Source organism: Heterodontus francisci, chromosome 29, assembly GCF_036365525.1.
Source record: "Heterodontus francisci isolate sHetFra1 chromosome 29, sHetFra1.hap1, whole genome shotgun sequence".
Classification (NCBI taxonomy): Eukaryota; Metazoa; Chordata; class Chondrichthyes; order Heterodontiformes; family Heterodontidae; genus Heterodontus; species Heterodontus francisci.
This window is the reverse complement of record NC_090399.1, coordinates 65,289,665-65,314,498: the sequence shown is the minus strand read 5'-3', so window position 1 is coordinate 65,314,498 and position 24,834 is coordinate 65,289,665. Positions and strand designations below refer to the sequence as shown.

The window sequence follows — 24,834 nt, the reverse complement described above, 5'->3', positions numbered from 1 at the left end:
ACAGAGACAGACCAGGGTCAGGCACCGGTCAAAAGGACATTGTTCTCACACAGAGACAGACCAGGGTCAGGAACCAGTCTAAAGGACATAGTCTCTCAAACAGAGGCTGACCAGGGTCAGGAACCAGTCTAATGGACATTGTATCTCACACAGAGACAGACGAGGGTCAGGAACCGGTCAAAAGGACATTGTTCTCACACAGAGACAGACCAGGGTCAGGAACCAGTCTAAAGGACATTGTATCTCACACAGAGACAGACCAGGGTCAGGAACCAGTCTAATGGACATTGTTCTCACACAGAGACAGACCAGTGTCAGGCACAAGTCTAAAGCACATTGTATCTCACACAGAGACAGACCAGGGTCAGGAACCAGTTTAAAGCACATTGTATCTCACACAGAAACAGACCAGGGTCAGGAACCAGTCTAAAGGACATTGTATCTCACACAGAGACAGACCAGTGTCAGGAACCGGTCTAAAGTACATTATTCTCAGGAAGTGACAGACCAGGGTCAGGAACCAGTCTAAAGGACATTGTTCTCACAAAGAGACAGACCAGGGTCAGGAACCAGTCTAAAGGACATTGTATCTCACACAGAGACAGACCAGGGTCAGGAACCAGTCTAAAGGACATTGTTCTCACACAGAGACATACCAGGGTCAGGAACCAGTCTAAAGGACATTGTATCTCACACAGAGACAGACCAGGGTCAGGAACCAGTCTAAAGGACATTGTTCTCACACAGAGACATACCAGGGTCAGGAACCAGTCTAAAGGACATTGTATCTCACACAGAGACAGACCAGGGTCAGGAACCAGTCTAAAGGACATTGTTCTCACACAGAGACATACCAGGGTCAGGAACCAGTCTAAAGGACATTGTATCTCACACAGAGACAGACCAGGGTCAGGAACCAGTCTAAAGGACATTGTTCTCACACAGAGACAGACCAGGGTCAGGAACCAGTCTAAAGGACATTGTTCTCACACAGAGACATACCAGGGTCAGGAACCAGTCTAAAGGACATTGTTCTCACAAAGAGACAGACCAGGGTCAGGAACCAGTCTAAAGGACATTGTATCTCACACAGAGACAGACCAGGGTCAGGAACCAGTCTAAAGGACATTGTATCTCACACAGAGACAGACCAGGGTCAGGAACCAGTCTAAAGGACATTGTTCTCACACAGAGACATACCAGGGTCAGGAACCAGTCTAAAGGACATTGTATCTCACACAGAGACAGACGAGGGTCAGGAACCGGTCAAAAGGACATTGTTCTCACACAGAGACAGACGAGGGTCAGGAACCGGTCAAAAGGACATTGTATCTCACACAGAGACAGACCAGGGTCAGGAACCAGTCTAAAGGACATTGTATCTCACACAGAGACAGACCAGGGTCAGGAACCAGTCGAAAGGACATTGTATCTCACACAGAGACAGACCAGGGTCAGGAACCAGTCGAAAGGACATTGTATCTCACACAGAGACAGACCAGGGTCAGGAACCAGTCGAAAGGACATTGTTTTCACACAGAGACAGACCAGGGTCAGGAACCAGTCTAAAGGATATTGTATCTCACACAGAGACAGACCAGGGTCAGGAACCAGTCTAAAGGACATTGTTCTCACACAGAGACAGACCAGGGTCAGGAACCAGTCTAAAGGACATTGTTTTCACACAGAGACAGACCAGGGTCAGGAACCAGTCTAAAGGATATTGTTCTCACACAGAGACAGACCAGGGTCAGGAACCAGTCTAAAGGACATTGTTCTCACACAGAGACAGACCAGGGTCAGGAACCAGTCGAAAGGACATTGTATCTCACACAGAGACAGACCAGGGTCAGGAACCAGTCGAAAGGACATTGTATCTCACACAGAGACAGACCAGGGTCAGGAACCAGTCGAAAGGACATTGTTTTCACACAGAGACAGACCAGGGTCAGGAACCAGTCTAAAGGATATTGTATCTCACACAGAGACAGACCAGGGTCAGGAACCAGTCTAAAGGACATTGTTCTCACACAGAGACAGACCAGGGTCAGGAACCAGTCGAAAGGACATTGTTTTCACACAGAGACAGACCAGGGTCAGGAACCAGTCTAAAGGATATTGTTCTCACACAGAGACAGACCAGGGTCAGGAACCAGTCTAAAGGACATTGTTTTCACACAGAAACAGACGAGGGTCAGGAACCAGTCTAAAGGATATTGTTCTCACACAGAGACAGACCAGGGTCAGGAACCAGTCTAAAGGACATTGTATCTCACACAGAGACAGACCAGGGTCAGGAACCAGTCTAAAGGACATTGTTCTCACACAGAGACAGACCAGGGTCAGGAACCAGTCTAAAGGATATTGTTCTCACACAGAGACAGACCAGGGTCAGGAATCAATCTAAAGGCCATTGTTCTCACACAGGGACAGACCAGGGTCAGGAACCAGTCTAAAGGACATTGTATCTCACACAGAGACAGACCAGGGTCAGGAACCAGTCCAAAGGACATTGTATCTCACACAGAGACAGACCAGGGTCAGGAACCAATCTAAAGGCCATTGTATCTCACACAGGGACAGACCAGGGTCAGGAACCAGTCTAAAGGACATTGTATCTCACACAGAGAGAGACCAGGGTCAGGAACCAGTCTAAAGGACATTGTATCTCACACAGAGAGAGACCAGGGTCAGGAACCAGACTAAAGGACATTGCATCTCACACAGAGACAGACCAGGGTCAGGAACCAGTCTAAAGGACATTGTAACTCACACAGAGACAGACCAGGGTCAGACACAATTCTAAAGCACATTGTATCTCACACAGAGACGACCAGTGTCAGGAACCAGTTTAAAGCACATTGTATCTCACACAGAAACAGACCAGGGTCAGGAACCAGTCTAAAGGACATTGTCTCGCACACAGAGAGAGACCAGGGACAGGAACCAGTCTAAAGGACATTGCATCTCACACAGAGACAGACCAGGGTCAGGAACCAGTCTAAAGGACATTGTATCTCACACAGAGAGAGACCAGGGACAGGAACCAGTCTAAAGGACATTGTATCTCACACAGAGACAGACCAGAGTCAGGAACCAGTCTAAAGGACATTGTTTCAGACACAGAGAGAGACCAGGGTCAGGAACCAGTCTAAAGGACATTGTACTCACAAAGAGACGGACCAGGGTCAGGAACCAGTCTAAAGGACATTGTTCTCACACAGAGACGGACCAGGGTCAGGAACCTGTCTAAAGGACATTGTATCTCACACAGAGACAGACCAGGGTCAGGAACCTGTCAAAAGGACATTGTATCTCACACAGAGACAGACCAGGGTCAGGAACCTGTCTAAAGGACATTGTATCTCACACAGAGACGGACCAGGGTCAGGAACCAGTCTAAAGGACATTGTTCTCACACAGAGACGGACCAGGGTCAGGAACCTGTCTAAAGGACATTGTATCTCAAACAGAGACAGACCAGGGTCAGGAACCGGTCTAAAGGACATTGTATCTCACACAGAGACGGACCAGGGTCAGGAACCAGTCTAAAGGACATTGTTCTCACAAAGAGACAGACCAGGGTCAGGAACCAGTCTTAACGACATTGTAGCTCACACAGTGACAGACCAGGGTCAGGAACCAGTCTAAAGGACATTGTTCTCACACAGAGACAGACCAGGGTCAGGAACCAGTCGAAAGGACATTGTAGCTCACACAGTGACAGACCAGGGTCAGGAACCAGTCTTAAGGACATTGTAGCTCACACAGAGACAGACCAGGGTCAGGAACCAGTCTTCAGGACATTGTAGCTCACACAGAGACAGACCAGGGTCAGGAACCTGTCGAAAGGACATTGTTCTCACACAGAGACAGACCAGGGTCAGGAACCAGTCTAAAGCACATTGTATCTCACACAGAGACGACCAGTGTCAGGAACCAGTTTAAAGGACATTGTTCTCACAAAGAGACAGACCAGGGTCAGGAACCTGTCGAAAGGACATTGTTCTCACACAGAGACAGACCAGGGTCAGGAACCAGTCTAAAGCACATTGTATCTCACACAGAGACGACCAGTGTCAGGAACCAGTCTAAAGGACATTGTTCTCACACAGAGACATACCAGGGTCAGGAACCAGTCTAAAGGACATTGTATCTCACACAGAGACAGACGAGGGTCAGAAACCAGTCTAAAGGACATTGTATCTCACACAGAGACAGACCAGGGTCAGGAACCAGTCTAAAGGCCATTGTATCTCACACAGGGACAGACCAGGGTCAGGAACCAGTCTAAAGGACATTGTATCTCACACAGAGAGAGACCAGGGACAGGAACCAGTCTACAGGACATTGTATCTCACACAGAGACAGACCAGAGTCAGGAACCAGTCTAAAGGACATTGTTTCAGACACAGAGAGAGACCAGGGTCAGGAACCAGTCTAAAGGACATTGTATCTCACACAGAGACAGACCAGGGTCAGGAACCTGTCTAAAGGACATTGTATCTCACACAGAGACAGACCAGGGTCAGGAACCAGTCTTCAGGACATTGTAGCTCACACAGAGACAGACCAGGGTCAGGAACCTGTCGAAAGGACATTGTTCTCACACAGAGACAGACCAGGGTCAGGAACCAGTCTAAAGCACATTGTATCTCACACAGAGACGACCAGTGTCAGGAACCAGTTTAAAGGACATTGTTCTCACAAAGAGACAGACCAGGGTCAGGAACCTGTCGAAAGGACATTGTTCTCACACAGAGACAGACCAGGGTCAGGAACCAGTCTAAAGCACATTGTATCTCACACAGAGACGACCAGTGTCAGGAACCAGTCTAAAGGACATTGTTCTCACACAGAGACATACCAGGGTCAGGAACCAGTCTAAAGGACATTGTATCTCACACAGAGACAGACGAGGGTCAGAAACCAGTCTAAAGGACATTGTTCTCATGCAGAGACAGACCTGGGTCAGGAACCAATCTAAAGGCCATTGTATCTCACACAGGGACAGACCAGGGTCAGGAACCAGTCTAAAGGACATTGTATCTCACACAGAGAGAGACCAGGGTCAGGAACCAGTCTAAAGGACATTGTATCTCACACAGAGAGAGACCAGGGTCAGGAACCAGACTAAAGGACATTGCATCTCACACAGAGACAGACCAGGGTCAGGAACCAGTCTAAAGGACATTGTAACTCACACAGAGACAGACCAGGGTCAGGCACAATTCTAAAGCACATTGTATCTCACACAGAGACGACCAGTGTCAGGAACCAATTTAAAGCACATTGTATCTCACACAGAAACAGACCAGGGTCAGGAACCAGTCTAAAGGACATTGTCTCGCACACAGAGAGAGACCAGGGACAGGAACCAGTCTAAAGGACATTGCATCTCACACAGAGACAGACCAGGGTCAGGAACCAGTCTAAAGGACATTGTATCTCACACAGAGAGAGACCAGGGACAGGAACCAGTCTACAGGACATTGTATCTCACACAGAGACAGACCAGAGTCAGGAACCAGTCTAAAGGACATTGTTTCAGACACAGAGAGAGACCAGGGTCAGGAACCAGTCTAAAGGACATTGTATCTCACACAGAGACAGACCAGGGTCAGGAACCAGTCTAAAGGACATTGTACTCACAAAGAGACGGACCAGGGTCAGGAACCAGTCTAAAGGACATTGTTCTCACACAGAGACGGACCAGGGTCAGGAACCTGTCTAAAGGACATTGTATCTCACACAGAGACAGACCAGGGTCAGGAACCTGTCTAAAGGACATTGTATCTCACACAGAGACAGACCAGGGTCAGGAACCTGTCTAAAGGACATTGTATCTCACACAGAGACGGACCAGGGTCAGGAACCAGTCTAAAGGACATTGTATCTCACACAGAGACAGACCAGGGTCAGGAACCGGTCTAAAGGACATTGTATCTCACACAGAGACGGACCAGGGTCAGGAACCAGTCTAAAGGACATTGTTCTCACAAAGAGACAGACCAGGGTCAGGAACCTGTCTAAAGGACATTGTTCTCACACAGAGACAGACCAGGGTCAGGAACCAGTCTTAACGACATTGTAGCTCACACAGTGACAGACCAGGGTCAGGAACCAGTCTAAAGGACATTGTTCTCACACAGAGACAGACCAGGGTCAGGAACCAGTCTTAAGGACATTGTAGCTCACACAGTGACAGACCAGGGTCAGGAACCAGTCTTAAGGACATTGTAGCTCACACAGAGACAGACCAGGGTCAGGAACCAGTCTTCAGGACATTGTAGCTCACACAGAGACAGACCAGGGTCAGGAACCTGTCGAAAGGACATTGTTCTCACACAGAGACAGACCAGGGTCAGGAACCAGTCTAAAGCACATTGTATCTCACACAGAGACGACCAGTGTCAGGAACCAGTTTAAAGGACATTGTTCTCACAAAGAGACAGACCAGGGTCAGGAACCTGTCGAAAGGACATTGTTCTCACACAGAGACAGACCAGGGTCAGGAACCAGTCTAAAGCACATTGTATCTCACACAGAGACGACCAGTGTCAGGAACCAGTCTAAAGGACATTGTTCTCACACAGAGACATACCAGGGTCAGGAACCAGTCTAAAGGACATTGTATCTCACACAGAGACAGACGAGGGTCAGAAACCAGTCTAAAGGACATTGTTCTCATGCAGAGACAGACCTGGGTCAGGAACCAGTCTAAAGGACATTGTATCTCACACAGAGACAGACCAGGGTCAGGAACCAGTCTAAAGGACATTGTTCTCACAAAGAGACAGACCAGGGTCAGGAACCTGTCTAAAGGACATTGTTCTCACACAGAGACAGACCAGGGTCAGGAACCAGTCTTAACGACATTGTAGCTCACACAGTGACAGACCAGGGTCAGGAACCAGTCTAAAGGACATTGTTCTCACACAGAGACAGACCAGGGTCAGGAACCAGTCTTAAGGACATTGTAGCTCACACAGTGACAGACCAGGGTCAGGAACCAGTCTTAAGGACATTGTAGCTCACACAGAGACAGACCAGGGTCAGGAACCAGTCTAAAGGACATTGTAACTCACACAGAGACAGACCAGGGTCAGGCACAATTCTAAAGCACATTGTATCTCACACAGAGACGACCAGTGTCAGGAACCAGTTTAAAGCACATTGTATCTCACACAGAAACAGACCAGGGTCAGGAACCAGTCTAAAGGACATTGTCTCGCACACAGAGAGAGACCAGGGACAGGAACCAGTCTAAAGGACATTGCATCTCACACAGAGACAGACCAGGGTCAGGAACCAGTCTAAAGGACATTGTATCTCACACAGAGAGAGACCAGGGACAGGAACCAGTCTAAAGGACATTGTATCTCACACAGAGACAGACCAGAGTCAGGAACCAGTCTAAAGGACATTGTTTCAGACACAGAGAGAGACCAGGGTCAGGAACCAGTCTAAAGGACATTGTATCTCACACAGAGACAGACCAGGGTCAGGAACCAGTCTAAAGGACATTGTACTCACAAAGAGACGGACCAGGGTCAGGAACCAGTCTAAAGGACATTGTTCTCACACAGAGACGGACCAGGGTCAGGAACCTGTCTAAAGGACATTGTATCTCACACAGAGAAAGACCAGGGTCAGGAACCAGTCTAAAGGACATTGTTCTCACACAGAGACGGACCAGGGTCAGGAACCTGTCTAAAGGACATTGTATCTCACACAGAGACAGACCAGGGTCAGGAACCTGTCTAAAGGACATTGTATCTCACACAGAGACAGACCAGGGTCAGGAACCTGTCTAAAGGACATTGTATCTCACACAGAGACGGACCAGGGTCAGGAACCAGTCTAAAGGACATTGTTCTCACACAGAGACGGACCAGGGTCAGGAACCTGTCTAAAGGACATTGTATCTCACACAGAGACGGACCAGGGTCAGGAACCTGTCTAAAGGACATTGTATCTCACACAGAGACAGACCAGGGTCAGGAACCAGTCTAAAGGACATTGTACTCACAAAGAGACGGACCAGGGTCAGGAACCAGTCTAAAGGACATTGTTCTCACACAGAGACGGACCAGGGTCAGGAACCTGTCTAAAGGACATTGTATCTCACACAGAGAAAGACCAGGGTCAGGAACCAGTCTAAAGGACATTGTTCTCACACAGAGACGGACCAGGGTCAGGAACCTGTCTAAAGGACATTGTATCTCACACAGAGACAGACCAGGGTCAGGAACCTGTCTAAAGGACATTGTATCTCACACAGAGACAGACCAGGGTCAGGAACCTGTCTAAAGGACATTGTATCTCACACAGAGACGGACCAGGGTCAGGAACCAGTCTAAAGGACATTGTTCTCACAAAGAGACAGACCAGGGTCAGGAACCTGTCTAAAGGACATTGTTCTCACACAGAGACAGACCAGGGTCAGGAACCAGTCTTAACGACATTGTAGCTCACACAGTGACAGACCAGGGTCAGGAACCAGTCTAAAGGACATTGTTCTCACACAGAGACAGACCAGGGTCAGGAACCAGTCTTAAGGACATTGTAGCTCACACAGTGACAGACCAGGGTCAGGAACCAGTCTTAAGGACATTGTAGCTCACACAGAGACAGACCAGGGTCAGGAACCAGTCTTCAGGACATTGTAGCTCACACAGAGACAGACCAGGGTCAGGAACCTGTCGAAAGGACATTGTTCTCACACAGAGACAGACCAGGGTCAGGAACCAGTCTAAAGCACATTGTATCTCACACAGAGACGACCAGTGTCAGGAACCAGTTTAAAGGACATTGTTCTCACAAAGAGACAGACCAGGGTCAGGAACCTGTCGAAAGGACATTGTTCTCACACAGAGACAGACCAGGGTCAGGAACCAGTCTAAAGCACATTGTATCTCACACAGAGACGACCAGTGTCAGGAACCAGTCTAAAGGACATTGTTCTCACACAGAGACATACCAGGGTCAGGAACCAGTCTAAAGGACATTGTATCTCACACAGAGACAGACGAGTGTCAGAAACCAGTCTAAAGGACATTGTTCTCATGCAGAGACAGACCTGGGTCAGGAACCAGTCTAAAGGACATTGTATCTCACACAGAGACAGACCAGGGTCAGGAACCAGTCTAAAGGACATTGTTCTCACAAAGAGACAGACCAGGGTCAGGAACCTGTCTAAAGGACATTGTTCTCACACAGAGACAGACCAGGGTCAGGAACCAGTCTTAACGACATTGTAGCTCACACAGTGACAGACCAGGGTCAGGAACCAGTCTTAAGGACATTGTAGCTCACACAGAGACAGACCAGGGTCAGGAACCAGACTAAAGGACATTGTATCTCACACAGAGACAGACCAGGGTCAGGAACCAGTCTAAAGGACATTGTATCTCACACAGAGACAGACCAGGGTCAGGAACCAGTCTTCAGGACATTGTAGCTCACACAGAGACAGACCAGGGTCAGGAACCTGTCGAAAGGACATTGTTCTCACACAGAGACAGACCAGGGTCAGGAACCAGTCTAAAGCACATTGTATCTCACACAGAGACGACCAGTGTCAGGAACCAGTTTAAAGCACATTGTATCTCACACAGAGACAGACCAGGGTCAGGAACCAGTCTAAAGGACATTGTATCTCACACAGAGAGAGACCAGAGTTAGGAACCGGTCTAAAGGACATTGTATCTCACAAAGAGACAGACCAGGGTCAGGAACCAGTCTAAAGCACATTGTATCTCACACAGAGACAGACCAGGGTCAGGAACCTGTCTAAAGCACATTGTATCTCACACAGAGACAGACCAGGGTCAGGAACCAGTCTAAAGGACATTGTATCTCACACAGAGACAGACCAGGGTCAGGAACAAGTCTAAAGCACATTGTATCTCACACAGAGACAGACCAGGGTCAGGAACCTGTCTAAAGCACATTGTATCTCACACAGAGACAGACCAGGGTCAGGAACCAGTCTAAAGGACATTGTATCTCACACAGAGACAGACCAGGGTCAGGAATCAATCTAAAGGCCATTGTTCTCACACAGGGACAGACCAGGGTCAGGAACCAGTCTAAAGGACATTGTATCTCACACAGAGACAGACCAGGGTCAGGAACCAGTCCAAAGGACATTGTATCTCACACAGAGACAGACCAGGGTCAGGAACCAATCTAAAGGCCATTGTATCTCACACAGGGACAGACCAGGGTCAGGAACCAGTCTAAAGGACATTGTATCTCACACAGAGAGAGACCAGGGTCAGGAACCAGTCTAAAGGACATTGTATCTCACACAGAGAGAGACCAGGGTCAGGAACCAGACTAAAGGACATTGCATCTCACACAGAGACAGACCAGGGTCAGGAACCAGTCTAAAGGACATTGTAACTCACACAGAGACAGACCAGGGTCAGACACAATTCTAAAGCACATTGTATCTCACACAGAGACGACCAGTGTCAGGAACCAGTTTAAAGCACATTGTATCTCACACAGAAACAGACCAGGGTCAGGAACCAGTCTAAAGGACATTGTCTCGCACACAGAGAGAGACCAGGGACAGGAACCAGTCTAAAGGACATTGCATCTCACACAGAGACAGACCAGGGTCAGGAACCAGTCTAAAGGACATTGTATCTCACACAGAGAGAGACCAGGGACAGGAACCAGTCTAAAGGACATTGTATCTCACACAGAGACAGACCAGAGTCAGGAACCAGTCTAAAGGACATTGTTTCAGACACAGAGAGAGACCAGGGTCAGGAACCAGTCTAAAGGACATTGTACTCACAAAGAGACGGACCAGGGTCAGGAACCAGTCTAAAGGACATTGTTCTCACACCGAGACGGACCAGGGTCAGGAACCTGTCTAAAGGACATTGTATCTCACACAGAGACAGACCAGGGTCAGGAACCTGTCTAAAGGACATTGTATCTCACACAGAGACAGACCAGGGTCAGGAACCTGTCTAAAGGACATTGTATCTCACACAGAGACGGACCAGGGTCAGGAACCAGTCTAAAGGACATTGTTCTCACACAGAGACGGACCAGGGTCAGGAACCTGTCTAAAGGACATTGTATCTCACACAGAGACAGACCAGGGTCAGGAACCGGTCTAAAGGACATTGTATCTCACACAGAGACGGACCAGGGTCAGGAACCAGTCTAAAGGACATTGTTCTCACAAAGAGACAGACCAGGGTCAGGAACCTGTCTAAAGGACATTGTTCTCACACAGAGACGGACCAGGGTCAGGAACCTGTCTAAAGGACATTGTATCTCACACAGAGACAGACCAGGGTCAGGAACCAGTCTTAACGACATTGTAGCTCACACAGTGACAGACCAGGGTCAGGAACCAGTCTAAAGGACATTGTTCTCACACAGAGACAGACCAGGGTCAGGAACCAGTCTTAAGGACATTGTAGCTCACACAGTGACAGACCAGGGTCAGGAACCAGTCTTAAGGACATTGTTGCTCACACAGAGACAGACCAGGGTCAGGAACCAGTCTTCAGGACATTGTAGCTCACACAGAGACAGACCAGGGTCAGGAACCTGTCGAAAGGACATTGTTCTCACACAGAGACAGACCAGGGTCAGGATCCAGTCTAAAGCACATTGTATCTCACACAGAGACGACCAGTGTCAGGAACCAGTTTAAAGGACATTGTTCTCACAAAGAGACAGACCAGGGTCAGGAACCTGTCGAAAGGACATTGTTCTCACACAGAGACAGACCAGGGTCAGGAACCAGTCTAAAGCACATTGTATCTCACACAGAGACGACCAGTGTCAGGAACCAGTCTAAAGGACATTGTTCTCACACAGAGACATACCAGGGTCAGGAACCAGTCTAAAGGACATTGTATCTCACACAGAGACAGACGAGGGTCAGAAACCAGTCTAAAGGACATTGTTCTCATGCAGAGACAGACCTGGGTCAGGAACCAATCTAAAGGCCATTGTATCTCACACAGGGACAGACCAGGGTCAGGAACCAGTCTAAAGGACATTGTATCTCACACAGAGAGAGACCAGGGTCAGGAACCAGTCTAAAGGACATTGTATCTCACACAGAGAGAGACCAGGGTCAGGAACCAGACTAAAGGACATTGCATCTCACACAGAGACAGACCAGGGTCAGGAACCAGTCTAAAGGACATTGTAACTCACACAGAGACAGACCAGGGTCAGGCACAATTCTAAAGCACATTGTATCTCACACAGAGACGACCAGTGTCAGGAACCAGTTTAAAGCACATTGTATCTCACACAGAAACAGACCAGGGTCAGGAACCAGTCTAAAGGACATTGTATCTCACACAGAGAGAGACCAGGGACAGGAACCAGTCTAAAGGACATTGTCTCGCACACAGAGAGAGACCAGGGACAGGAACCAGTCTAAAGGACATTGCATCTCACACAGAGACAGACCAGGGTCAGGAACCAGTCTAAAGGACATTGTATCTCACACAGAGAGAGACCAGGGACAGGAACCAGTCTACAGGACATTGTATCTCACACAGAGACAGACCAGAGTCAGGAACCAGTCTAAAGGACATTGCTTCAGACACAGAGAGAGACCAGGGTCAGGAACCAGTCTAAAGGACATTGTATCTCACACAGAGACAGACCAGGGTCAGGAACCAGTCTAAAGGACATTGTACTCACAAAGAGACGGACCAGGGTCAGGAACCAGTCTAAAGGACATTGTTCTCACACAGAGACGGACCAGGGTCAGGAACCTGTCTAAAGGACATTGTATCTCACACAGAGACAGACCAGGGTCAGGAACCTGTCTAAAGGACATTGTATCTCACACAGAGACAGACCAGGGTCAGGAACCTGTCTAAAGGACATTGTATCTCACACAGAGACAGACCAGGGTCAGGAACCAGTCTTAACGACATTGTAGCTCACACAGTGACAGACCAGGGTCAGGAACCAGTCTTAAGGACATTGTAGCTCACACAGAGACAGACCAGGGTCAGGAACCAGACTAAAGGACATTGTATCTCACACAGAGACAGACCAGGGTCAGGAACCAGTCTAAAGGACATTGTATCTCACACAGAGACAGACCAGGGTCAGGAACCAGTCTTCAGGACATTGTAGCTCACACAGAGACAGACCAGGGTCAGGAACCTGTCGAAAGGACATTGTTCTCACACAGAGACAGACCAGGGTCAGGAACCAGTCTAAAGCACATTGTATCTCACACAGAGACGACCAGTGTCAGGAACCAGTTTAAAGCACATTGTATCTCACACAGAGACAGACCAGGGTCAGGAACCAGTCTAAAGGACATTGTATCTCACACAGAGAGAGACCAGAGTTAGGAACCGGTCTAAAGGACATTGTATCTCACAAAGAGACAGACCAGGGTCAGGAACCAGTCTAAAGCACATTGTATCTCACACAGAGACAGACCAGGGTCAGGAACCTGTCTAAAGCACATTGTATCTCACACAGAGACAGACCAGGGTCAGGAACCAGTCTAAAGGACATTGTATCTCACACAGAGACAGACCAGGGTCAGGAACAAGTCTAAAGCACATTGTATCTCACACAGAGACAGACCAGGGTCAGGAACCTGTCTAAAGCACATTGTATCTCACACAGAGACAGACCAGGGTCAGGAACCAGTCTAAAGGACATTGTATCTCACACAGAGACAGACCAGGGTCAGGAATCAATCTAAAGGCCATTGTTCTCACACAGGGACAGACCAGGGTCAGGAACCAGTCTAAAGGACATTGTATCTCACACAGAGACAGACCAGGGTCAGGAACCAGTCCAAAGGACATTGTATCTCACACAGAGACAGACCAGGGTCAGGAACCAATCTAAAGGCCATTGTATCTCACACAGGGACAGACCAGGGTCAGGAACCAGTCTAAAGGACATTGTATCTCACACAGAGAGAGACCAGGGTCAGGAACCAGTCTAAAGGACATTGTATCTCACACAGAGAGAGACCAGGGTCAGGAACCAGACTAAAGGACATTGCATCTCACACAGAGACAGACCAGGGTCAGGAACCAGTCTAAAGGACATTGTAACTCACACAGAGACAGACCAGGGTCAGACACAATTCTAAAGCACATTGTATCTCACACAGAGACGACCAGTGTCAGGAACCAGTTTAAAGCACATTGTATCTCACACAGAAACAGACCAGGGTCAGGAACCAGTCTAAAGGACATTGTCTCGCACACAGAGAGAGACCAGGGACAGGAACCAGTCTAAAGGACATTGCATCTCACACAGAGACAGACCAGGGTCAGGAACCAGTCTAAAGGACATTGTATCTCACACAGAGAGAGACCAGGGACAGGAACCAGTCTAAAGGACATTGTATCTCACACAGAGACAGACCAGAGTCAGGAACCAGTCTAAAGGACATTGTTTCAGACACAGAGAGAGACCAGGGTCAGGAACCAGTCTAAAGGACATTGTACTCACAAAGAGACGGACCAGGGTCAGGAACCAGTCTAAAGGACATTGTTCTCACACAGAGACGGACCAGGGTCAGGAACCTGTCTAAAGGACATTGTATCTCACACAGAGACAGACCAGGGTCAGGAACCTGTCTAAAGGACATTGTATCTCACACAGAGACAGACCAGGGTCAGGAACCTGTCTAAAGGACATTGTATCTCACACAGAGACGGACCAGGGTCAGGAACCAGTCTAAAGGACATTGTTCTCACACAGAGACGGACCAGGGTCAGGAACCTGTCTAAAGGACATTGTATCTCACACAGAGACAGACCAGGGTCAGGAACCGGTCTAAAGGACATTGTATCTCACACAGAGACGGACCAGGGTCAGGAACCAGTCTAAAGGACATTGTTCTCACAAAGAGACAGACCAGGGTCAGGAACCTGTCTAAAGGACATTGTTCTCACACAGAGACAGACCAGGGTCAGGAACCAGTCTTAACGACATTGTAGCTCACACAGTGACAGACCAGGGTCAGGAACCAGTCTAAAGGACATTGTTCTCACACAGAGACAGACCAGGGTCAGGAACCAGTCTTAAGGACATTGTAGCTCACACAGTGACAGACCAGGGTCAGGAACCAGTCTTAAGGACATTGTTGCTCACACAGAGACAGACCAGGGTCAGGAACCAGTCTTCAGGACATTGTAGCTCACACAGAGACAGACCAGGGTCAGGAACCTGTCGAAAGGACATTGTTCTCACACAGAGACAGACCAGGGTCAGGATCCAGTCTAAAGCACATTGTATCTCACACAGAGACGACCAGTGTCAGGAACCAGTTTAAAGGACATTGTTCTCACAAAGAGACAGACCAGGGTCAGGAACCTGTCGAAAGGACATTGTTCTCACACAGAGACAGACCAGGGTCAGGAACCAGTCTAAAGCACATTGTATCTCACACAGAGACGACCAGTGTCAGGAACCAGTCTAAAGGACATTGTTCTCACACAGAGACATACCAGGGTCAGGAACCAGTCTAAAGGACATTGTATCTCACACAGAGACAGACGAGGGTCAGAAACCAGTCTAAAGGACATTGTTCTCATGCAGAGACAGACCTGGGTCAGGAACCAATCTAAAGGCCATTGTATCTCACACAGGGACAGACCAGGGTCAGGAACCAGTCTAAAGGACATTGTATCTCACACAGAGAGAGACCAGGGTCAGGAACCAGTCTAAAGGACATTGTATCTCACACAGAGAGAGACCAGGGTCAGGAACCAGACTAAAGGACATTGCATCTCACACAGAGACAGACCAGGGTCAGGAACCAGTCTAAAGGACATTGTAACTCACACAGAGACAGACCAGGGTCAGGCACAATTCTAAAGCACATTGTATCTCACACAGAGACGACCAGTGTCAGGAACCAGTTTAAAGCACATTGTATCTCACACAGAAACAGACCAGGGTCAGGAACCAGTCTAAAGGACATTGTATCTCACACAGAGAGAGACCAGGGACAGGAACCAGTCTAAAGGACATTGTCTCGCACACAGAGAGAGACCAGGGACAGGAACCAGTCTAAAGGACATTGCATCTCACACAGAGACAGACCAGGGTCAGGAACCAGTCTAAAGGACATTGTATCTCACACAGAGAGAGACCAGGGACAGGAACCAGTCTACAGGACATTGTATCTCACACAGAGACAGACCAGAGTCAGGAACCAGTCTAAAGGACATTGTTTCAGACACAGAGAGAGACCAGGGTCAGGAACCAGTCTAAAGGACATTGTATCTCACACAGAGACAGACCAGGGTCAGGAACCAGTCTAAAGGACATTGTACTCACAAAGAGACGGACCAGGGTCAGGAACCAGTCTAAAGGACATTGTTCTCACACAGAGACGGACCAGGGTCAGGAACCTGTCTAAAGGACATTGTATCTCACACAGAGACAGACCAGGGTCAGGAACCTGTCTAAAGGACATTGTATCTCACACAGAGACAGACCAGGGTCAGGAACCTGTCTAAAGGACATTGTATCTCACACAGAGACGGACCAGGGTCAGGAACCAGTCTAAAGGACATTGTTCTCACACAGAGACGGACCAGGGTCAGGAACCTGTCTAAAGGACATTGTATCTCACACAGAGACAGACCAGGGTCAGGAACCGGTCTAAAGGACATTGTATCTCACACAGAGACGGACCAGGGTCAGGAACCAGTCTAAAGGACATTGTTCTCACAAAGAGACAGACCAGGGTCAGGAACCTGTCTAAAGGACATTGTTCTCACACAGAGACAGACCAGGGTCAGGAACCAGTCTTAACGACATTGTAGCTCACACAGTGACAGACCAGGGTCAGGAACCAGTCTAAAGGACATTGTTCTCACACAGAGACAGACCAGGGTCAGGAACCAGTCTTAAGGACATTGTAGCTCACACAGTGACAGACCAGGGTCAGGAACCAGTCTTAAGGACATTGTAGCTCACACAGAGACAGACCAGGGTCAGGAACCAGTCTTCAGGACATTGTAGCTCACACAGAGACAGACCAGGGTCAGGAACCTGTCGAAAGGACATTGTTCTCACACAGAGACAGACCAGGGTCAGGAACCAGTCTAAAGCACATTGTATCTCACACAGAGACGACCAGTGTCAGGAACCAGTTTAAAGGACATTGTTCTCACAAAGAGACAGACCAGGGTCAGGAACCTGTCGAAAGGACATTGTTCTCACACAGAGACAGACCAGGGTCAGGAACCAGTCTAAAGCACATTGTATCTCACACAGAGACGACCAGTGTCAGGAACCAGTCTAAAGGACATTGTTCTCACACAGAGACATACCAGGGTCAGGAACCAGTCTAAAGCACATTGTATCTCACACAGAGACAGACGAGGGTCAGAAACCAGTCTAAAGGACATTGTTCTCATGCAGAGACAGACCTGGGTCAGGAACCAGTCTAAAGGACATTGTATCTCACACAGAGACAGACCAGGGTCAGGAACCAGTCTAAAGGACATTGTTCTCACAAAGAGACAGACCAGGGTCAGGAACCTGTCTAAAGGACATTGTTCTCACACAGAGACAGACCAGGGTCAGGAACCAGTCTTAACGACATTGTAGCTCACACAGTGACAGACCAGGGTCAGGAACCAGTCTAAAGGACATTGTTCTCACACAGAGACAGACCAGGGTCAGGAACCAGTCTTAAGGACATTGTAGCTCACACAGTGACAGACCAGGGTCAGGAACCAGTCTTAAGGACATTGTAGCTCACACAGAGACAGACCAGGGTCAGGAACCAGTCTAAAGGACATTGTAACTCACACAGAGACAGACCAGGGTCAGGCACAATTCTAAAGCACATTGTATCTCACACAGAGACGACCAGGGTCAGGAACCAGTTTAAAGCACATTGTCTCTCACACAGAAACAGACCAGGGTCAGGAACCAGTCTAAAGGACATTGTCTCGCACACAGAGAGAGACCAGGGACAGGAACCAGTCTAAAGGACATTGCATCTCACACAGAGACAGACCAGGGTCAGGAACCAGTCTAAAGGACATTGTATCTCACACAGAGAGAGACCAGGGACAGGAACCAGTCTAAAGGACATTGTATCTCACACAGAGACAGACCAGAGTCAGGAACCAGTCTAAAGGACATTGTTTCAGACACAGAGAGAGACCAGGGTCAGGAACCAGTCTAAAGGACATTGTATCTCACACAGAGACAGACCAGGGTCAGGAACCAGTCTAAAGGACATTGTACTCACAAAGAGACGGACCAGGGTCAGGAACCAGTCTAAAGGACATTGTTCTCACACAGAGACGGACCAGGGTCAGGAACCTGTCTAAAGGACATTGTATCTCACACAGAGACAGACCAGGGTCAGGAACCTGTCTAAAGGACATTGTATCTCACACAGAGACAGACCAGGGTCAGGAACCTGTCTAAAGGACATAGTATCTCACACAGAGACGGACCAGGGTCAGGAACCAGTCTAAAGGACATTGTTCTCACACAGAGACGGACCAGGGTCAGGAACCTGTCTAAAGGACATTGTATCTCACACAGAGACAGACCAGGGTCAGGAACCGGTCTAAACGACATTGTATCTCACACAGAGACGGACCAGGGTCAGGAACCAGTCTAAAGGACATTGTTCTCACAAAGAGACAGACCAGGGTCAGGAACCTGTCTAAAGGACATTGTTCTCACACAGAGACAGACCAGGGTCAGGAACCAGTCTTAACGACATTGTAGCTCACACAGTGACAGACCAGGGTCAGGAACCAGTCTAAAGGACATTGTTCTCACACAGAGACAGACCAGGGTCAGGAACCAGTCTTAAGGACATTGTAGCTCACACAGTGACAGACCAGGGTCAGGAACCAGTCTTAAGGACATTGTAGCTCACACAGAGACAGACCAGGGTCAGGAACCAGTCTTCAGGACATTGTAGCTCACACAGAGACAGACCAGGGTCAGGAACCTGTCGAAAGGACATTGTTCTCACACAGAGACAGACCAGGGTCAGGAACCAGTCTAAAGCACATTGTATCTCACACAGAGACGACCAGTGTCAGGAACCAGTTTAAAGGACATTGTTCTCACAAAGAGACAGACCAGGGTCAGGAACCTGTCGAAAGGACATTGTTCTCACACAGAGACAGACCAGGGTCAGGAACCAGTCTAAAGCACATTGTATCTCACACAGAGACGACCAGTGTCAGGAACCAGTCTAAAGGACATTGTTCTCACACAGAGACATACCAGGGTCAGGAACCAGTCTAAAGGACATTGTATCTCACACAGAGACAGACGAGGGTCAGAAACCAGTCTAAAGGACATTGTTCTCATGCAGAGACAGACCTGGGTCAGGAACCAGTCTAAAGGACATTGTATCTCACACAGAGACAGACCAGGGTCAGGAACCAGTCTAAAGGACATTGTTCTCACAAAGAGACAGACCAGGGTCAGGAACCTGTCTAAAGGACATTGTTCTCACACAGAGACAGACCAGGGTCAGGAACCAGTCTTAACGACATTGTAGCTCACACAGTGACAGACCAGGGTCAGGAACCAGTCTAAAGGACATTGTTCTCACACAGAGACAGACCAGGGTCAGGAACCAGTCTTAAGGACATTGTAGCTCACACAGTGACAGACCAGGGTCAGGAACCAGTCTTAAGGACATTGTAGCTCACACAGAGACAGACCAGGGTCAGGAACCAGACTAAAGGACATTGTATCTCACACAGAGACAGACCAGGGTCAGGAACCAGTCTAAAGGACATTGTATCTCACACAGAGACAGACCAGGGTCAGGAACCAGTCTTCAGGACATTGTAGCTCACACAGAGACAGACCAGGGTCAGGAACCTGTCGAAAGGACATTGTTCTCACACAGAGACAGACCAGGGTCAGGAACCAGTCTAAAGCACATTGTATCTCACACAGAGACGACCAGTGTCAGGAACCAGTTTAAAGCACATTGTATCTCACACAGAGACAGACCAGGGTCAGGAACCAGTCTAAAGGACATTGTATCTCACACAGAGAGAGACCAGAGTTAGGAACCGGTCTAAAGGACATTGTATCTCACAAAGAGACAGACCAGGGTCAGGAACCAGTCTAAAGCACATTGTATCTCACACAGAGACAGACCAGGGTCAGGAACCTGTCTAAAGCACATTGTATCTCACACAGAGACAGACCAGGGTCAGGAACCAGTCTAAAGGACATTGTATCTCACACAGAGACAGACCAGGGTCAGGAACCAGTCTAAAGCACATTGTATCTCACACAGAGACAGACCAGGGTCAGGAACCTGTCTAAAGCACATTGTATCTCACACAGAGACAGACCAGGGTCAGGAACCAGTCTAAAGGACATTGTATCTCACACAGAGACGACCAGTGTCAGGAACCAGTTTAAAGCACATTGTAGCTCACACAGAGACAGACCAGAGTCAGGAACCAGTCTAAAGCACATTGTATCTCACACAGAGACAGACCAGAGTCAGGAACCAGTCTAAAGGACATTGTATCTCACACAGCGACAGACCAGGGTCAGGAACCAGTCTAAAGGACATTGTTTTCACAAAGAGACAGACCAGGGTCAGGAACCAGTCTAAAGGACATTGTATCTCACACAGAGACAGACCAGGGTCAGGAACCAGTCTAAAGGACATTGTATCTCACACAGTGACAGACCAGGGTCAGGAACCAGTCTAAAGGACATTGTATCTCACACAGAGACAGACCAGGGTCAGGAACCAGTCTGAAGCACATTGTTCTCACACAGAGACAGACCAGGGTCAGGAACCAGTCTAAAGCACATTGTATCTCACACAGAGACAGACCAGGGTCAGGAACCAGTCTAAAGGACATTGTTCTCACACAGAAACAGATCAGGGTCAGGAACCAATCGAAAGGCCATTGTATCTCACACAGAGACAGACCAGGGTCAGGAACCAGTCTAAAGGACATTGTTCTCACACAGAGACAGACCAGGGTCAGGAACCAGTCTAAAGGACATTGTTTTCACAAAGAGACAGACCAGGGTCAGGAACCAATCGAAAGGCCATTGTATCTCACACAGAGACAGACCAGGGTCAGGAACCAGTCTAAAGGACATTGTATCTCACACAGAGACAGACCAGGGTCAGGAACCAGTCGAAAGGACATTGTTTTCACACAGAGACAGACCAGGGTCAGGAACCAGTCTAAAGGACATTGTATCTCACACAGAGATAGACCAGGGTCAGGAACCGGTCTAAAGGACATTGTTCTCACACAGAGACAGACCAGGGTCAGGAACCAGTCTAAAGGACATTGTATCTCACACAGAAACAGACGATGGTCAGGAACCGGTCTAAAGGACATTGTATCTCACACAGAGACAGACCAGGGTCAGGAACCAGTCTAAAGCACATTGTATCTCACACAGAGACAGACCAGGGTCAGGAACCAGTCTAAAGCACATTGTTCTCACACAGAGACAGACCAGGGTCAGGAACCAGTCTAAAGGACATTGTAACTCACACAGAGACAGACCAGGGTCAGGAACCAGTCTAAAGGACATTGTAACTCACACAGAGACAGACCAGGGTCAGGAACCAGTCGAAAGGACATTGTTTTCACACAGAGACAGACCAGGGTCAGGAACCAGTCTAAAGGACATTGTAACTCACACAGAGACAGACCAGGGTCAGGAACCAGTCTAAAGGACATTGTTCTCACACAGAGACAGACCAGGGTCAGGAACCAGTCTAAAGGAAATTGTTCTCACACAGAGACAGACCAGGATCAGGAACCAGTCTAAAGGACATTGTATCTCACACAGAGACAGACCAGGGTCAGGAACCAGTCTAAAGGACATTGTTCTCACACAGAGACAGACCAGGGTCAGGAACCAGTCGAAAGGACATTGTTCTCACACAGAGACAGACCAGGGTCAGGAACCAGTCTAAAGGACATTGTATCTCACACAGAAACAGACCAGGGTCAGGAACCAGTCTAAAGGACATTGTATCTCACACAGAGACAGACCAGGGTCAGGAACCAGTCTAAAGGACATTGTTTTCACACAGAGACAGACCAGGGTCAGGAACCAGTCTAAAGGACATTGTATCTCACACAGAGACAGACCAGGGTCAGGAACCAGTCTAAAGGACATTGTATCTCACACAGAGACAGACCAGGGTCAGGAACCTGTCTAAAGGACATTGTTCTCACACAGAGACAGATCAGGGTCAGGAACCAGTCTAAAGGACATTGTTCGCACACAGAGACAGACCAGGGTCAGGAACCAGTCTAAAGGACATTGTTCTCACACAGAGACAGACCAGGGTCAGGAACCAGTCTAAAGGACATTGTTCTCACACAGAGACAGACCAGGATCAGGAACCAGTCTAAAGGACATTGTATCTCACACAGTGACAGACCAGGGTCAGGAACCAGTCTAAAGGACATTGTTCTCATACAGAGACAGACCAGGGTCAGGAACCAGTCTAAAGGACATTGTAACTCACACAGAGAGAGACCAGGGTCAGGCACAATTCTAAAGCACATTGTATCTCACACAGAAACAGACCAGGGTCAGGAACCAGTCTAAAGGACATTGTATCTCACACAGAGACAGACCAGGATCAGGAACCAGTCTAAAGGACATTGTTCTCACACAGAGACAGACCAGGGTCAGGAACCAGTCGAAAAGACATTGTTCTCACACAGAGACAGACCAGGGTCAGGAACCAGTCTAAAGGACATTGTATCTCACACAGAGACAGACCAGGATCAGGAACCAGTCTAAAGGACATTGTTCTCACACAGAGACAGACCAGGGTCAGGAACCAGTCGAAAAGACATTGTTCTCACACAGAGACAGACCAGGGTCAGGAACCAGTTTAAAGGACATTGTTCTCACACAGAGACAGATCAAGGTCAGGAACCAGTCTAAAGGACATTGTATCTCACATAGAGATGGACCAGGGTCAGGAACCAGTCTAAAGGACATTGTATCTCACACAGAGACAGACCAGGGTCAGGAACCAGTCTAAAGGACATTGTATCTCACATAGAGATGGACCAGGGTCAGGAACCAGTCTAAAGGACATTGTATCTCACACAGAGACAGACCAGGGTCAGGAACCAGTCGAAAGGACATTGTTTTCACACAGAGACAGACCAGGGTCAGGAACCTGTCTAAAGGACATTGTATCTCACATAGAGATGGACCAGGGTCAGGAACCAGTCTAAAGGACATTGTATCTCACACAGAGACTGACCAGGATCAGGAACCAGTCTAAAGGACATTGTTCTCACACAGGGACAGACCAGGGTCAGGAACCAGTCTCAAGGACATTGTATCTCACACAGAGACATACCAGGGTCAGGAACCGGTCAAAAGGACATTGTTCTCACACAGAGGCTGACCAGGGTCAGGAACCAGTCTAAAGGACATTGTATCTCACACAGAGACAGACCAGGGTCAGGAACCGGTCAAAAGGACATTGTTCTCACACAGAGACAGACCAGGGTCAGGAACCAGTCTAAAGGCCATTGTCTCGCACAGAGAGAGAGACCAGGGACAGGAACCAGTCTAAAGGACATTGTATCTCACACAGAGACAGACCAGGGTCAGGAACCAGTCTAAAGGCCATTGTCTCGCACAGAGAGAGAGACCAGGGACAGGAACCAGTCTAAAGGACATTGTATCTCACACAGAGACAGACCAGGGTCAGGAACCGGTCTAAAGGACATTGTATCTCACACAGAGACAGACCAGGGTCAGGAACCAGTCTAAAGGACATTGTATCTCACACAGAGACAGACCAGGGTCAGGAACCGGTCTAAAGGACATTGTTCTCACACAGAGGCTGACCAGGGTCAGGAACCAGTCTAAAGGACATTGTTCTCACACAGAGACAGACCAGGGTCAGGAACCGGTCTAAAGGACATTGTTTTCACACAGAGACAGACCAGGGTCAGGAACCAGTCTAAAGGACATTGTTCTCACACAGAGACAGACCAGGGTCAGGAACCGGTCTAAAGCACATTGTTCTCACACAGAGACAGACCAGGGTCAGGAACCGGTCTAAAGCACATTGTTCTCACACAGAAACAGACCAGGGTCAGGAACCAATCGAAAGGCCATTGTATCTCACACAGAGACAGACCAGGGTCAGGAACCAGTCTAAAGGACATTGTATCTCACACAGAGACAGACCAGGGTCAGGAACCAGTCTAAAGGACATTGTATCTCACACAGAGACAGACCAGGGTCAGGAACCAGTCTAAAGGACATTGTATCTCACACAGAAACAGACGAGGGTCAGGAACCAGTCTAAAGGATATTGTTCTCACACAGAGACAGACCAGGGTCAGGAACCAGTCTCAAGGACATTGTTCTCACACAGAGACAGACCAGGGTCAGGAACCAGTTTAAAGGACATTGTTCTCACACAGAGACAGACCAGGGTCAGGAACCAGTCTAAAGGACATTGTTCTCATACAGAGACAGACCAGGGTCAGGAACCAGTCTAAAGGACATTGTAACTCACACAGAGACAGACCAGGGTCAGGAACCAGTTTAAAGGACATTGTTCTCACACAGAGACAGACCAGGGTCAGGAACCAGTCTAAAGGACATTGTTCTCATACAGAGACAGACCAGGGTCAGGAACCAGTCTAAAGGACATTGTTCTCATACAGAGACAGACCAGGGTCAGGAACCAGTCTAAAGGACATTGTAACTCACACAGAGAGAGACCAGGGTCAGGCACAATTCTAAAGCACATTGTATCTCACACAGAAACAGACCAGGGTCAGGAACCAGTCT

At 48.5% G+C, this 24,834-nt stretch overlaps 1 protein-coding gene across 7 annotated transcripts in view; it reads right to left on the bottom strand.

Moving 5' to 3' along the window:
* Window positions 1–24,834, bottom strand: part of LOC137345664 (ABC-type oligopeptide transporter ABCB9-like) — a 183,868-nt gene that overhangs the window by 96,538 nt on the left and 62,496 nt on the right. The gene's annotated exons all lie outside the window — the stretch shown is intronic.